This window comes from Quercus robur, chromosome 2, assembly GCF_932294415.1.
Source record: "Quercus robur chromosome 2, dhQueRobu3.1, whole genome shotgun sequence".
Taxonomy (NCBI): Eukaryota; Viridiplantae; Streptophyta; class Magnoliopsida; order Fagales; family Fagaceae; genus Quercus; species Quercus robur.
In genome coordinates, this window is record NC_065535.1 from 62,785,006 (window position 1) to 62,801,965 (window position 16,960).

Here is a 16,960-nt window from a genome sequence, read left to right on the forward strand (position 1 = left end):
TTTTGAGGCGGCCACTATAAAAAATATGCCGATCTGTAGGTCCATTCAAGAGGATGTATTGTTGTGGCCCTTCAATCCGGATGGGGTGTATACGGTCAAATCCGGATATAGATTCTTGTATGATGAACAATGCAGGAAACAGCCAAGCCCATATGAAGTGGAAGTTTTGAGGCCGTTGTGGAAGAGGATTTGGGGTCTTCATGTTCCCAATAAAATCAAACACCTCGCATGGAAGGCATGCAAAAATGCTCTGCCCACTAAATTGAACCTGGTCCGCCGTAAAATCATCACGAATGGTGGCTGTGATGCTTGTAAGACACAGCAGGAGGATGCAGTCCATGCTTTATTCCTATGTCCTAACCTACGGCCCCTATGGAGTTCAATGCCAGAGTGGAATCATGGCACGCTCAGGGCGTGCACCTCTTTTATTGATATCTTTGATTGTATTTTTGTAGGTAATAAGGACCTGGACTTGTTTGCGACGGTGATCTGGACGTTGTGGAATCGGCGCAATAACCTACGACTGGGTAAACCTGCATTACCTCTCAATAAGGTAATTGAGTTTGCCCGGGAAAGGTTGACTAAAGCTGCCACGAGTACCACTCTGTTTTCGTACTCTAAAACAGGGGCACAAAGGCATAATTTGAATCCCAATACTGATGACGATGCCGATCGGCCTTTGCCCCCTGCACAACGCACAATAGCTACATGGACTACGCTTGGGGCACACAGCTACAAGTTGAATTTTGATGGAGCAACCTTTGCCGAGGACGGTACTGTTGGAATAGGGGTGGTGATTCGCAATGAAGCTGGACTGGTCATGGCCTCACTCTCCCAACGGATTCCTCTGCCCGCATCAGTCATTGAGGTAGAGGCCCTTGCAGCAAGAAGAGCCATGGAGTTTGCTTTAGAGCTTGGTTTTGACAATGTGATACTTGAAGGAGACTCTGAAGTACTTGTGAAGACCCTAAAAGATGGTAGAAACTCACTCACACACTACGGCAACTTGATAGCTGATATCTTTTTCCTTACTTCCCACTTCTCTAGGGTTCAATTTTCTTTTGTAAGGAGACAGTGTAATAGGCTAGCACATTCATTAGCTAGACGTGCATCCATTATTCAACAAATGTCTATCTGGATGGAAGAAGTACCACCAGACCTTACACTTGTATTCTTGGCTGATCTACACAGCCTTCCTTAATGAAATGCTTCAGTTTTGGATTCTCAAAAAAAAAAAAAGTTTAGATTGAATTAAAACTCAAATTCAAATTGATTGAGCTAGAACCACTTTTTCTTAATTAAAGTGACATACATATGAAATCAACCAATGGTTAATCCAAGATAATATAGGATACTAAGGATATAGTATGCAGACTTTAGAAAATTTAAACGATGTTAGGTTCTAAGACTTTAGGAACTAAACGTATTAGAACTTTATTATGTATTATGCTGGCAAACCATGATCAAAACATAGAGTCTAGGTTAGGCTCGCTCAAAGTGTGTTTATGTGTAAAGTTGGAATCGAGGGTTTCCAGAATTTACTAGACTAAATTTGTAAGGCTCGATCAATTGAAAATTAGACTCGATTGATTGAACCTCATGCAGATTATTTTTTCTACAGAATTTCCAACTCAGCCCAAGCCTGTTTGACGTGTAAGGTTTTATATTTTACTCCAAGTATAAAAAGAAAAACCGAACTACGTTTTAGAAGTCTTTTGATGTTCTGTGTGTTGAATCTCTTGTGAGATCTAGAGGTGTTTACCCTTATACACACTTAGGGTTATCAAGATCAAGATTCATGTCAAGAACTTGGTGATCGCTTCAGTTGCTACATAAAGAATTTAAAGAAGATCTGAAACCTTTGAGTGGAGTCTCAAAGTCACAAGTGGGAGTACTTGTGGTTGCAATGGATCAAGGAAAGAAGTAGTCCGTGGACTCGGAGTTGTCACGTGGTTGTGGTAGTAAGTTTTCTACGTGAGATAGCAATATGATGTTAGTGGTCTAAGTCTTATTGTACAAACTTCAATTCTTTTATAGTGGATACGTTTTACCTTAAGGATAGCTAGGTTAAATCCTCCCTAGGTTTTTTACCTGTTTGGTTTTCCTGGGTAATCATATCGTGTGTTCTTTATATTTTGCATTACTTACATGATATGATTTGAATGTATTAACCTAGATTTGAATAATTTATCTAAGTAATCACTTGACTAAATAACTAGGTTAAACATCTTGTGTTTTAAGGGGTCTAAAAATGTACAAATGAAAAGAAATTTAAACAGAGCAAATACATCAATTTGGATATGATAAATTTTTGGTAATTGTTAAAAGTATTTGTCCATCAAAAATTTGAAAAAAAAAAATTATACATACTTAATACACACACGCATACACAAGATTTTATTAGAATTTTGCCCCCTAGCCCTAACATAGATTTGGCAATGCAGATGCCATCGTAACAAATTTTGGAAGCAGGACTGAGTTTATGGAAAGACTCCCAGCAAGCTAACATGCGAGGCCACCTATGATAAACCCAACTGGTTGTCCTGATATGATGGGACTAATGAACTAAGAATATAGGCAGAATCTTTCCTATATTTTAATTATTCTGCTTAAATAAAATACTTATAGCCCTCTCAGTTACAATAATGTGTACTCTTCAGTACAGTCTTGTTGATGGTTTGACTTTTGCTGATTGTTGGGGTTGTGATTTGGTGGACTAAAAGTGACATAAAACTATAGGTTCTACTAGTCCACAAATATTGTATAGAAACCCATGTTTTGCAGGTTTTGAGTTTTGACCTCAATACCGTTTACTCTTATCTTTAAATGGTCACATGCCTTGATTGACGTAATCAACCTATATGGCTAACTAATGTACATCATAAAGAACAATTCTACTAACTAAATGAATCCTTTCAAAAGAACAATGGGTAGAGCAATACAGGGGATCCACAATACATAAAAAACCTCACAAAAATTTCAAAACTTAAAAACGAAGCACAGCAAAAATAAAAATTCATAAGAACCTAGGCTATAAAAAAAAAAAAAAAAATCAGATTTTTTTTAGGGTTTGAACCTATCATTTAAGAATCCAATCAAAACTCGTGAAAATACCAAAATCTAGCAAAATCCATACCAAATCAACAAAACCCATACCAAATCAAGTGATTGATATCCAAAAAATAACCCAAACCCATTAAAATTTCAAATTTCAAAATTTGGGGAAATAACAAATCATAAGAGAACACACCTTAAGGTTCGGTGCGGCGATGTATGTGGTGGGGTGGAGCTTCGGTGCAGGGAGGAGGAAATGAGATTTGGGGTTTAGGCGTTTAGCTCTTCAGGTCTGTCGTGTATTCATGTTTAAGGATTGTATGGTTTAATTGAGTTATGATTGTGAGTGCTAATGTGTATTGATTTTTCAACAAAGTGATGACGTGGCGTTTATTCATTGGTGGCGTAAAACCTCACTTTTACACTAGCTTCTAACCAAAGTCAATCTAAAAAAAAAAAAAAAAACCATACTGCATCGTTAACACGAGTCAACCAAATAATAGCCACCTAGCACACACATGCCACAGAGAGACAGAGAGAGAGTATGAAACATTAAAATTTTAAGGCGAAAATACACTTTTGGTCCCTACATTTTGGGTCAATTCCCATTTTGGTCTCTAAATTGATTTTACTACTAATATAGTCCCTAAAATAAGAAAATCGATTCTATTTAATTTTGGTCCCTACTGTCAACCCACTAATAGAAAAACTCCTATGTGGTAGACGGAGTGCACTGTTTGCAGACATGGTGCTGATATGGCCATTAAAATATTATTAAAAAATATTTGGCATTTTTAAAATTCCATGTCAAATTTAAATTAATAAAAAATTAATTTTTAAAAAGCTAGGTCAGAAAAAAAATTAAAATAAACATTAATCTAATTAATTTTTTTTTTTCCGCAAGAACATACATCCACAAGCCGTAAAAATTTCAAAACCAGAAAAATTCACATTTGGTTGGACTTTGGAATCCTTTGATCTTAATTAATTATTTCTTAATCTAAATGAAGAACACACAAGTAAGAAGAGAAAACAAAATCAAAAGCACCAATACTAAAACATTCATAGATTCAAACACACATAGATAGCTGCAGTGTCAAACTCAAACACACACACACACCGGTATTAAAATCTGAGCCTGAGATGATAGCAAAAACCCAGATTGAGTAGAAAAAAAAAATCGATAACAAACTTTGCAACCGAAATCACAATGTTATTAAAACTCTCCATCTTTTTATTAACATAAACCCAAAAAGTGAACACATAGTAAAAACCTAGATAATGAACACAAAGCTGGGTCCTTTAACAAGTTATACATCACCAAACCCACATACAACAACCCACAATTCTTTAATCACCAAACTCACTTTGAAACCCAGAACCTAGTTACTGCCAGCCATGCCATGATAACAACCAAATCAATACAAGCTGCCATTTACCAACACCTCCCTCTCTAATTCTCTCGCTTCTGTGACTCACCCAGCTACCAACCATCTATATGTGTTTCACAACCTGTGAATCCAAACCAATCCACAACCACCACTGATCTGGGGTTTCACAACAACACACAACACACAACACCTACCAACAACCGATACAAAACCCACGAATCCAATCGACCCACTGTCCAAACTGATCTCGCCGCCTTCACCCAACCATAAAAGCTCTATGGTCAAGCTTGAGAACCTAATCTAGACCAAGCTCCATTCCAAAGCACTCAATCGGCTGGGAGAGAGAAAGATCAAAGTGTTAGGACATATGTGATTCACTTGTTAGGAACATATGTCACTATTTTATGTAATTGGCTAATCCTTTGACAAAACACACTTTACTTGTATTTGGGTAGATCTAGGATGTGTTTAATACTTCAAGAAACATGTTGTTTAAGTCTAGTATTAAAGCCATGAAGATTGGATCAAGAAACAAATGAAGAAAAGCTGTTTACTAAAGTTGGATAGATAGCTCGACACCTACGAATAGATAGCTCAACAGCTGCTCGACACCTCTCGATAGCTAGGCTATCTATCGAGCTCTTCAGTTGATTGTTATCGCAATCTCAACACCTCTCGATAGCTGGTGGATCGATCGAGAAAGCTTATGTCTCCTCGACAGCTCCTCGATAGCTTCTCGATAGTTGTATCGTCGAAGTTTAAAGCTTTACACCTCCTCGACACCTCCCAATCGATTGAGGTTACGGGAATTCAGATTTCCAGATCTGATTTTCGGCCCAAGTTTTTGTATTTGTGTAGGGTTTCTTTTCTCACAACCCTAGACCTATATAAGGCTTATTTTAAAGGCCATCACATAAGAGAATACAAGGAGAACATATGCAAAAGGTGATCAATGCCTTATTCTTTTTGAAAGAAGTTACTACATCTTTGCGCCTTAGGGTTTTGTAACCAAGTGCTTCTTGATCTTCATTGTTGATGAAGTGAAGAACTTTGCAGCCAACAATCTTCTTCTAGTTGGTGATTAAGTTGCGTACTGGGATCCGCGCAATTGGTTAGTCACGTACTGGGATTTGTGCATCAAAGGGTGGCGTTTATATATTGAAGAGTTCAGAGGTTCTGAAGCGGTAGAAGGTTTCTGCTGTGAGTTCATCTACGGGGATTGTAGAGTCTAGGGACAAAGGTTCTGTACTAGATCTGAAACTTCTCTTTACTATAGTGGATTGCTTTTCGGGAAGGTTTCCTCCCAAGTTTTTTATTGTGAAACTAGTTTGTTTCATTGGTTTTCCTGGCTCATCATATCTTGTCTTATTTATTTTTTCGCTGCATGATTTTGACATGATATTGATGTTTGTTTGCTTTAACAAATTTTATTCATAATAAATCTAATTAACAACTTGGATTTAAAACTTGTTAATTCTATCAACTGGGGTCTAAATTTCCCAACAAGTGGTATCAGAGCAGGTACACTCTGATTGGATTAATTTTCTAAGTGTGATCCTTGACCCTCGTTGTCATGGAAACTCTTGATTGCTTTGATTTGCATGATCTTGTGTTGAATGATGATGATGATGTTCAAGATGCCTATTGCAAGCTTTATAATTTTTGTATGAAATAAATTAAAAGCTAAATTTAAAAAGGTCGAGCTTGAAAAGGATGATTTGATTGCAAAATTGGATGAAGCCAATAATTTGAATGAGAAATTTAAAAATCAAATTTCATCTCAAGAGGACAAAATTAAGAGTTTGGAAGAGCAACTAGTTGAATCTAAAACTGAAGTTGAAAATTAAACTAGTGCCAAACTTGTTGTTGAGCCCAACTCAAAAGATTTTTATATTCCTCAATTTAAAAGGAATAATGAAGAGTTGAAGACTAATATTGCTAGGATAGACAAAGGTAAAAATTCTGATGTAAACGCTGAAATTTCTAAACCTATGTCTAAAACTCTTCCTAGGTTGAATAAAAATTTTGATTTTGTCCTCACTTGTCATCATTGTGATATTGTTGGCCATATTAGGCTAAATTGTCCTAAGTTGAGGTCTCTGTTAACCTCTAAGGTTAGACCTCCCTCTGGGAAGCATAGTAGTTCGAAAACTACTCATGTTTTCACCATTGTGGTGTTTCTGGATACATTCGTCCTAATTGCTTTAAGTTGTTTCCTCATAAGCAATTGTCCAAACAGTCACAGGTTTCCTCTCATGGACCTACACCTTTGTTTAGAGAGTTATTAAAAGTTTTGAGCTTTTTAACTCAATTTCAGGAGAATTTTAATTCTTCTATGTCCTTTAGTAGACATACTAGGATACGTGCCTTTTCATCTTCACAGCCAAAGACTTGTGCTGTGTGGGTGAGAAAGAAGCCTAAGACTTAATTGTCCTTTCTGTTTGTCATCTGCTTTAATTCTTTCTATTTAAAGTAGGACTCTCTTTGCTTGTTTTCTTATCTCTTTTGGAATCATGCTTTCATGCATCTGCACCTTTCTATCATGCCTTCATGCATATGCATATTTCTTTCATGCTTTCATGTTGTTTGTTATTTTTTGTTTGGTTGTTTAGTTTTTATTTTGTTTTGTTTTCAAAATAAAAACAAAAAGGAAAAATTATAAAAATACAAAAACAGTGTGTGTTTGTGTACATTGGTACTTGTGTACCTTGGATGGCCATTGAAACAAAGTTTTCTAAACTTTGTATCTCTTGTAGCTTAGATAAGCATCTCTATGCACAACTAAGTAAGTGAGTTTTGTGGCTCTTGTTTGTGATGAGTAAGATTAAGTTATCTCTTGTACTTAACACTTGTATCACTCTTTTTGACAGATAGGACTAAAAAATCGTAAGAGAAAGGCATAAATAACCATCTCACCACTGTTGCCTGCCAATCATAATATGACACTTGTATGCTTCGGCATAGTAAAAGTGCAGTGCCAATGACATTTGTGTGCTTTGGCATAACAAAATTGGAAAGTCAAATGCTTACCATCATTGGGTATTTCTTTTCCCTCTCTTATATGCCCACGCATGATTTGCTTAAAAGAAAAATATGCAAAGAAAATAAAAAACTAAAAGATCAAAATGCTTTAAATATGATTGCAAGCGTGTATTCTAGGAGATGTGGGAGTTATAGGATGTACCTCGAATGTGACAGTCCCCATCAAGCAGTTATGATTGTATGTGAGTTAAAGTGATTTTCTCATATCTCAAATCGTCATAACATGTATACACTTATGCAATCTTGCGATGTTTTTCACACACAACATGCAATATTCTTTGCTACTCTTGATACATGTCAGGTACAGCGTGATTTGGCCATCACAAGGTTTTACATGTGTTAATGTGTGCTCACTAAACTGTCTTGACTTGTTTTTGAAATATAAAATTGGTTAGACTTGTTTAGTGTGTGTGTGTTTTGCATCCTTCTATTATCTTATCATCCATAGCATCTTGTTTCATTAAATTCATGCATTTATATGGATTTCTTGTGCCCCCTTAATCATCCTTGATCATCTTTATGTCTGTTGTGAAATTTTAAAATACTCGCAAGTGTACGAACCGTACCGAAATATAGTTGGACATGAACGAGGTCGAACCCACAGGGACTTGTATGAACGTAGGAAAATTAATTAAACCTTAACTAAATTAATCCTAATCTAGTTTAATAAAAATTGGTTGTTTGCAATCAAATAAACTAAGCAAATAATAAAATTAAACAAATAGTTAAACTAAGCAAAATATATAAAGCAATAAAAAGATGTAAACAATCAAGAGAAAGGAATTAAGGTTTTGGAATCCACCATGTAAGTCATATTAGCATATATTTATGATCATTAATTTTTTCCAACTCACTACATGATAATCTAGAAATCAATCTTGCTATCATGGAAAATATCATCATTTAAACCCTTATTTTAAAAATCAAAAGCATGTTCTTTTTCGCTTCTTAAGTATAAAATCAAATCATCAATTGTATCCGTAGCCAAACAAATCACAAGATATATCCAATTCTAAAAATCAAATCCTAAATTGTATCCATTGACAGACAAATCACAAGCGATATCCAATTTTATAATCAATAATTAATAAACAAAGCATTCAATTAATTAAGACAAATCCTAAATCATGAGAAAAACATGATTGACCTCATATTTAGAATCCCATCTTAGTCAATTGATATGAAGAAAGAACAATTTAAATCAATAAAGAACAACTATTGTAGGAAAAATCAAATCACATAAATATTACTGTTAATCCTTAACAAGGTTTCATCCTTAACCCTAATTATAAATTTAGCTACACATGGTAATTGAAAGAAAACATAAAAATAAAATACTAAACATTAAACTAGACAAATAAAATAAAACTAACTGTCATGAAAGAAAACCAAAGAAGTAGTTGCACTCTCTATGTATTCAGCTCTTAGCCCTAGCACTAGCCTCAGCCTCCCTGAATTTTGCCCTAAAAAGCCTTTAAATAGGTCAAGGAATCCTATTACAAGTTGAATTCCCGTTTAGAGAAAAACCCAGATTTTTAGGCTTCACTTAACCGACAGTTTTGGCCCATTTAACATCATAATTTGGACTTTTGTAAACTACAATGTTGTAGCCCTTTAAGTTAAAGTTCCAGCCCAACTTGAATCATCTCGATTGGACATCTAAGCCGAAAGTTATGCCAAAAATACTAACTGATATGTAGTCTGGAATTCTAATCCGAATTGGACTTGGATTTGGAGCAAATTTCCTTTGATTCCTTACTCCAATTGGACTTAAATTTAATTGGGTTGGTCTTTTCTTGAATTCATGCATGGCTGGATGTAAGTTGGCTTGATTCAATTGGCCTAGCCCACTTTGCATGTAAAGCCCTTGTTACCTACAACGCAAAGATAATATATAATCAGTCACAAATTAACATAAAAGTAAGACTAAATATATAGATATGTGAGTACTTTATTGTATATATTTCATGCACATCAATGTCTCTCATTTGAAGCGTTCTAGTTTCTTGTACCCTTTGTCAATCATGACAAAAAGGGGTAGAAATTGTGGAGACTCTATGGTTTCTTTTTTTAAGATTCTACTTGTTAGGGGGAGAAATACATCCCTCTGTAAGGGGGAGATGTGTTTCATCTTGTTAAGGGGAGTGCTTACTTTATTCTTCTTGTACACCGGTCTTGTGACCATGTTTACATACATTGTGCATATCTTTGATATATATATGATGATGTATGTTTTCTTCACCTACCTCTACATGTATTGTTTCTTTTCTATCTTTATACACATGTTTCTATGTGTATGCAATCTATTATTTCTGTCTCACAATAAGATGCCTTGATGAGTTTTGTTTAAAGTGTTTCAGAAATACAGATTGTCAAAGTCTTCCTTGCCATAAACTCTTTTCTTGCAAAGTTTTTCAAGAGTTTGTGTTAGGATAGATTTTATTGAATTCAACAAGTGAATATGAGTTGAGTGATTTATGACTTCTCTCCTATGTTCATTTGTTTGTTGTGGTTTTGTCATGGATCGCCAAAGGGGGAGATTGTTAGGACATATGTGATTCACCTGTTAGGAATATATGTCACTATTTTATGTAATTAGCTAATCCTTTGACAAAACGTACTTGTATTTGGGTAGATCTAGGATGTGTTTAATACTTCAAGAAACATGTTGTTTAAGTCTAGTATTAAAGTCATGAAGATTGGAGCAAGAAACAAGTGAAGAAAAGCTGTTCACTAAAGCTGGACAAATAGCTCAACACCTGTGGACAGATAGCTCAACAGCTACTCGACACCTCTCGATAGCTAGGCTATTTATTGAGCTCTTCAGTTGATTGTTATCGCAATCTCGACACCTCTCGATAGCTAGTGGATCGATCGAGAAAGCTTCTGTCTCCTCGACAGCTCCTCGATAGCTGTATCTATCGAAGTTTAAAGCTCGACACCTCCTTGACACCTCCCGATTGATAGAGGTTACGGGAATTCAGATTTCTAGATCTGATTTTCGGCCCAAGTTTTTGTATTTGTGTAGGGTTTATTTTCTCACAACCCTAGACCTATATAAGGCTTATTTTAGAGGCCGCCACATAAGAGAATACAAGGAGAACATATGCAAAAGGTGACTGATGCCTTATTCTCTCTGAAAGAAGCTACTGCGCCTTTGCGCCTTAGGGTTTTGTAACCAAGTGCTTCTTGATCTTCATTGTTGATGAAGTAAAGAACTTTGCAACCAACAATCTTCTTCTAGCTGGTGATTAAGTCGCGTACTGGGATCCACGCAATTGGTTAGTCACGTACTGGGATTCATGCATCAAAGGGTGGTGTTCATATATTGAAAAGTTTAAAAGTTCTGAAGCGGTAGAAGGTTTTTGCTGTGAGTTCATCTACAGGGATTGTAGAGTCTAGGGACAAAAGTTTTGTACTAGATCTAAAACTTCTCTTTACTATAGTGGATTGCTTTTCGGGAAGGTTTCCCCCCAGGTTTTTTTTATTGTGAAACTAGTTTGTTTCATTGGTTTTCCTGGGTCATCATATCTTATCTTATTATTTTTCCGCTGCATGATTTTGATATGATATTGATGTTTGTTTGTTTTAACAAGTTTTATTCATAATAAATCTAATTAACAACTTGGGTTTAAAACATGTTAATTCTATCAATCGGGGTTTAAATTTCCCAATACAAAGAGAGGGAGAGTGAGAATTAGCAAATACCTATAGCTTAAAGTGGTTGTTCATGGAGGGCTCTGGGTGGAAGGAAGGGAGAGAGTCTATGTGAAGGGAGAGTAAGAAGAAGAACATGTTTGGGGGAGAACTTGATATTCCGAAAATTCTCTAATGAAAAAAATGTTTTAAAAATTTAATAAAAGAAACTCTTACTGCGTCAAGAAAATTAATTTAATTAGAATGAAAAGTTAAAAAAAAAATGAAAAGTAAAAAAATTTAATTAGATTAATGTTTATTTTTAATTTTTTAAAAATTTTTGACTTGGCTTTTTTTTAAAATTAATTTTTTAATAATTTAAATCTGACATGGCATTTAAAAATGCCAAATAATTTTTTTAATAATATTTTAATGGTCACGTCAACAAGCAGGGTGCTCTGCCTACCACCTAAGAATTTTCTGTTAGTGGATTGACGGCTAGGACGAAAATAGAATTAATTTTTTGTTTTTAGAGACTATAATAGTAGCAAAATCAAAATAGGGACCAAAATGAGAATCAGTCCAAAATGTAGGGACCAATAGTGTATTTTCGCCAAATTTTATATATACTAGGCAACGATATTACCATATGGAGGTTATGGGAAATTATTTTATAACCTTTGAAGTGCATCTAAAAATACTTGTGAGTAAACTAGTATATTCAAACGTAAACTTCATATCAAAATCACATGCAAACAATCTCAACGACTAAAGTATAATCATGAACTATGAGTTCTCTGAACTATGAGTTCTCTGCACAACTTGCATATATTATGTATAAATATACATATATGGACAATTTAATTTGAAGCTAGTTTTTAGTACTATACGACAATGCGTTTTGACAAACAGTTTCAACCTTAGTGCTGAAGCATTAGGTCTCTCTCTTATTCTCTAATCAATTTTAGCATGTACTTATTCAATAAACACAACATGTTCGGTAGTTCATAAAAAAGCAAAAGCCAAGCTAGTACTAAGAAGTGCAAACCTAGCCAAGAAAATCCAGGTAAGCCCTGAAAGTGGATGGATATTTGAGCAATGGACAATTCGATATTTAAAAAGAAAGTTATTGCAGTTAATCAAGGTAAACAAGAAAAATTTCTTATTAAATTTGAAATTGCTTATTGATGCTATATTTGGACAGATAAACTTGGAGTTCAATGGAAAAGGGTTAAGCAGGATGGATATTTGCAATGTGTGGTATGTATATCTGATCAAATCATGGTCTCTAGGTATGAAAAAAATTCAAGCAAAAGGCTAAGCAAAGTATACTGTAAGACTGTTGTTAATATCCATTTTAGCGACACATTTTTTCCACAAGCTCAATTCATGTACTATATTTATATTTTATTCTTTTAAGCATGGCAAGCCAATGTAACTTATTGGAGAAATTGAGGAAGTGTAGTTTGGAGGATATGGGTCAATTTCCTTCAGACTTTTGTATAAGCTCAACACAAGCGTGCTACCAAGTGGGCAAGGACATTGGTAGCACATCAAGCTCATGGAGGAGGTCTTGTACCCTAAATTTCCACCCCACAAGAGCTTTTATACTCTAACTGACTATGGTCCAAAGTTTCTGCCCTAACCCATTTTTGCCTTTAAAACATAGTTGGCTCTCATTGGCCAACTCTAGTTGCTAGCCCTTACTTAGGTGAGCCTCAAAAGAGTCTGAAACAACTGAAAATGAGGAGCTGATGGGGGTTTAGTCAAATTTTTCCTTAATTATGCATAAAGCAAGCTAATTCTTAAACCCAATTAAAGCAAATCTGAACTAAATATCAATTTTGCATTTAGTAGGTCCAAAGCCTCTCTCCTTGCCCAAAACTAGTCATTAAGAGCACCTAAAACTCAATATAAAAGGCCCTAATTAGATTCAAAGCAGGCCAACCACTTTTTACCCTTGGAGTTGAAACTTTAAAGCAAAAGCTCATTTAGCTAGCTAACATTCTCACAATTCTGAAGCTTGGGGTGACATATTGCTCTTTTCCAAAATATCAAGGGGGAAATTGCTTGATTTTAAAGTTTAAAGAGGAATTGTGAATTACCCAAAACATAAAGGATGAAAAGTGTTTTAATTCTAAGTTTTTGTTTTTGTTTTTGTTTTTTGTTTTTGTGTGTGTGTGTGTGTGTGTGTGTGAAACTATGTGGTTTTATGTAAAATGGTGCATAAAGAAAAAAAATATAAAAAATCAGCCTAAGAAACTGTATATGAAATAGTGAATTTTGGCTCAACAAAAATTGACTAATAAAAAAAAATTTCTAGAAACACAAAGAATGGCTCAACATTTTCATAATGTCTTTATAACTTTGTTATATTTTACTCTGACTTGTAAAGAATTGATATCTGAGTAGTTGTGAAAATATTGTGATGACAACAAGATGTCTTAACATTTTTAACAAGAGAAATGCTATGTCCACAATATTTTCGTTACAAATCATAAGTAGTAGGTTGTTACAGGTTATTATTGGTGGTCAAAAAAGTAATTTCATTTGTAAGTTTAAATTAAAATAACAATTTACAACTGAAAATTTGTTATGAAAATGTTGTGAAAAATATTGTGGATACAGTACTTTTTTTCACAATACCTTTATTTTTAGTTGTGGTAATAGTATTAAATACTAAGTGTTACGTTTACAATATTTCTACAATACTTTTACAATAGATCTTCGACTGTAAGTTATTAATGATTCTAATTTGAACCCACCATTAATTTTTTTTTCCCCACCAATAATAGTTAATAATAACCCTTTTTTTTTAGAATGAGTCAATAATAACTTGTTACTTAAAATTTATTGTGAAAATATTGTGGATATAATATTTTTTTAATGTAAAACATTTTTCTTTCTCATCAAACTCACCTTTTTGGCTTATTACAAAAAACAAAAGTTGAATAAACCAAAAGTACTATAGCAAGAGCCATTGGCTCTTTTTATATAGTTATTTTATATAGTTAGTAGATAGAAGTAGAAATTTGAGAGGGTAGGGGACAGGTGTGGGGGAAAAAGGGTGGGGGTGAGAAAAAAAAAAAAAAAATCAGTCTATACCTATTCTATTGCCATTCTATGTGGAAGGTCAAATATGCAAGCTAGGTTGGTATGCAGGGAGGGACCTAGATGGGGGCCCGGGCCCCCTGGGTCCAAATTTTTTTTTTTTTAGTTATTCTATATTTCATTTTTGTAGTTGAGCCTCCCTTTTCTCCAACCAGTCTAGCTATTCTAACTCAAATAGCAACTATCCAACCCAAAAACTTATAAATAATAATAATAAAAATATTCACAATGGTGATTGTATTTTAGCAAAAAAACAATTTTACTACCAAAGAACAAAAAAAATCATGTGTTATTGGAGAAGTTAAAACTAAATTTTTTGCAACTACAATAAACTAGTATAAATGAGAGTTGGCTGTAGCAAGTTGTTAAAAATAAAATACAATATTTTATTGAGATTATATCTCTTCATTCAATTAAAAAACTCAAATTCTCCCTCTTCCTTATTGTTTTAATGTGTTATTTATATTATTTTAAATGAAGTCATAAATAAAATAGAACATTTAATATTAGGTATATTGTAAGGTGAAGTGGTAAAATTGATAAATTAGCTATTTGAGGTACTAAAATAGCACCACAACTGTGAATGCTCTAACTTTAAAAAATAAAAATCCTAACCAGCCTAATATTAAAAAATCATTATTTTGTTTTTGTTTTTTTAAATGATTGCATCTTAATGTATTTAAAAATAATGATTTTATATATTTATAAATTTTTAATACTATATGAATATCTATTTGGAGTTTTCTTTTTTCTTTATACTCTGCCCCTTGCTAGCTTAAAATCCTAGGTCCGTCCTTGTTGGTATGTGATTTTTTTTTTTCATTATACATCAAGCATAATATATCTTCATTCTTCAATTAAAAAAAAAAAAAAAAAAACTTAATATACCATGTCATAATTATGAAAAAATTTATAAAAAATTGCTATGACTAGATAGAATTATTATTGCATAAAATATCCATCATATCAAAAATCTTCCACAAGACAATTTGCTTAACTCTAAGGACTTCATTATCCAGTGCAATTTCCTTGAGGGCGTGGAACACATGTTAAGCAGTGAGCCTTTTCTGCCGAAGACCACATTTCTTCTTTGTGTCCGCGTATTCTTTTGTTCGTTTAAGATCTTATCTTTGTAGCTTTTTTGTATTGACCATAAAAGAAACCAAAAACATAAACATTTGAAGTGCATTATCACTTTTCCAATCATTTTGGTTTCTTCCTCAAGACTTCGCAAGTCTTCCCTGCCCCACCCCTCTTACTTTTCTTGTTCTTTTTATTAATCTTTGTTTTCTCTACCACGGTTGCCCCTTTCTTTCTTTTATTTATATATAGGAAAAAGTTAATAAATATCCTAAAGGTCAATGTTAAAAAAAAAGGCGTAAATGCACTTTTAGTCCCTACATTTTGGGCCATTTCTCGATTTGGTCCCTAAACTGATTTTGCTTTTAGGTCAGTCCCTGAAATCAGAATATTGATTTTATTTTGGTCCCTGCCGTCAACCTACTAATAGGAAAAATCTGATGTGGCAAACGAAGTGCCTTGTTGTCACATTAAAAGATGATGTGGCTATTAAAATAATAATAAAATATTTTATTTGGCCTTTTTTAAATGCCACATCAGCATTTTAATTTTTTTTAAAAGCCACCTAAGAAAATTTTAAAAAAAATTTAAAGAAAAACCTTAAATTTAATTTAATTAAAAATTTATTTATTTATTTATTTTTTTCTTAATGTTGTTCATGTTCTTCAACTTGTTCTTCATGTTCTTCAAAAACCAAACCCAACAACCAAGAACTCAAACCCATCGCAAGAACACAAACCTAGCAACCAAGAACTCAAATCACAAGAACACAAACCAAGAACTCACCCATCACAAGAACACAAACCCAGCAACCAAGAACTCAAATCACAATAACACAAACCCAGCTACCAAGAACTCAAACCCATATTAGAAGAACACAAATGAAAAGAAGAAAAAATTAAATTAAATACTAACAGGAAATATTCTTCATGTTCTTCCCAAGTCCAAGAAGCAATCAAACCAATCTCTAGCAAACCCCAAATCCAAATCCAACAACCAAATCCAATCTCCATCAAATCTAGAAAAACAAAAAATAAATCCAAGTAACCAAACCATAAATAAACTCGAGAAACAAACCTATAAACACAGTAACCAACCTAATCTCCAACAACTCATAAACCCATAAATTTTCTTGGGAAACAAACATACAAAAAACCCATAAAATCAAACAACTCCACATTCTCTCCAAAAAACAAAAACAAAAACAAACCCAGAACAAGAGGAACAAAGTTTTGCAATTGAAAAAGGAGAGATTGATAATGGAGGAAGCAAAGGGCAATTCATGGATTATACTCCACAAAGCTGTGATCATTTCCATGGATCCTTAAAGTCAAGTCTTTCGCAACGGTGGGATCATCATCGAGCACAATTCAATCAAAGCCATTGGTCAGTCATCAGATATTCTTCGTGATTTCTCTGCTCTCACTCACCAAATCATCGACCTCAACTCCCAAATCTTACTCCCAGGTACTTCCTTCTCTTTCTAGCTAAGCTAAAATTGCTTTTACCCAACAAAAAAGGAGAGGAAAATGGGACCACCAATGAGCCTCCCACATGAAAACCCTCAAGGGAAACTCCGCTGAACCATGACCCAAGACCGCATCAAGCTTGTGAGCTCCGGCCATGGAGTTACAATGGAGAGAGAT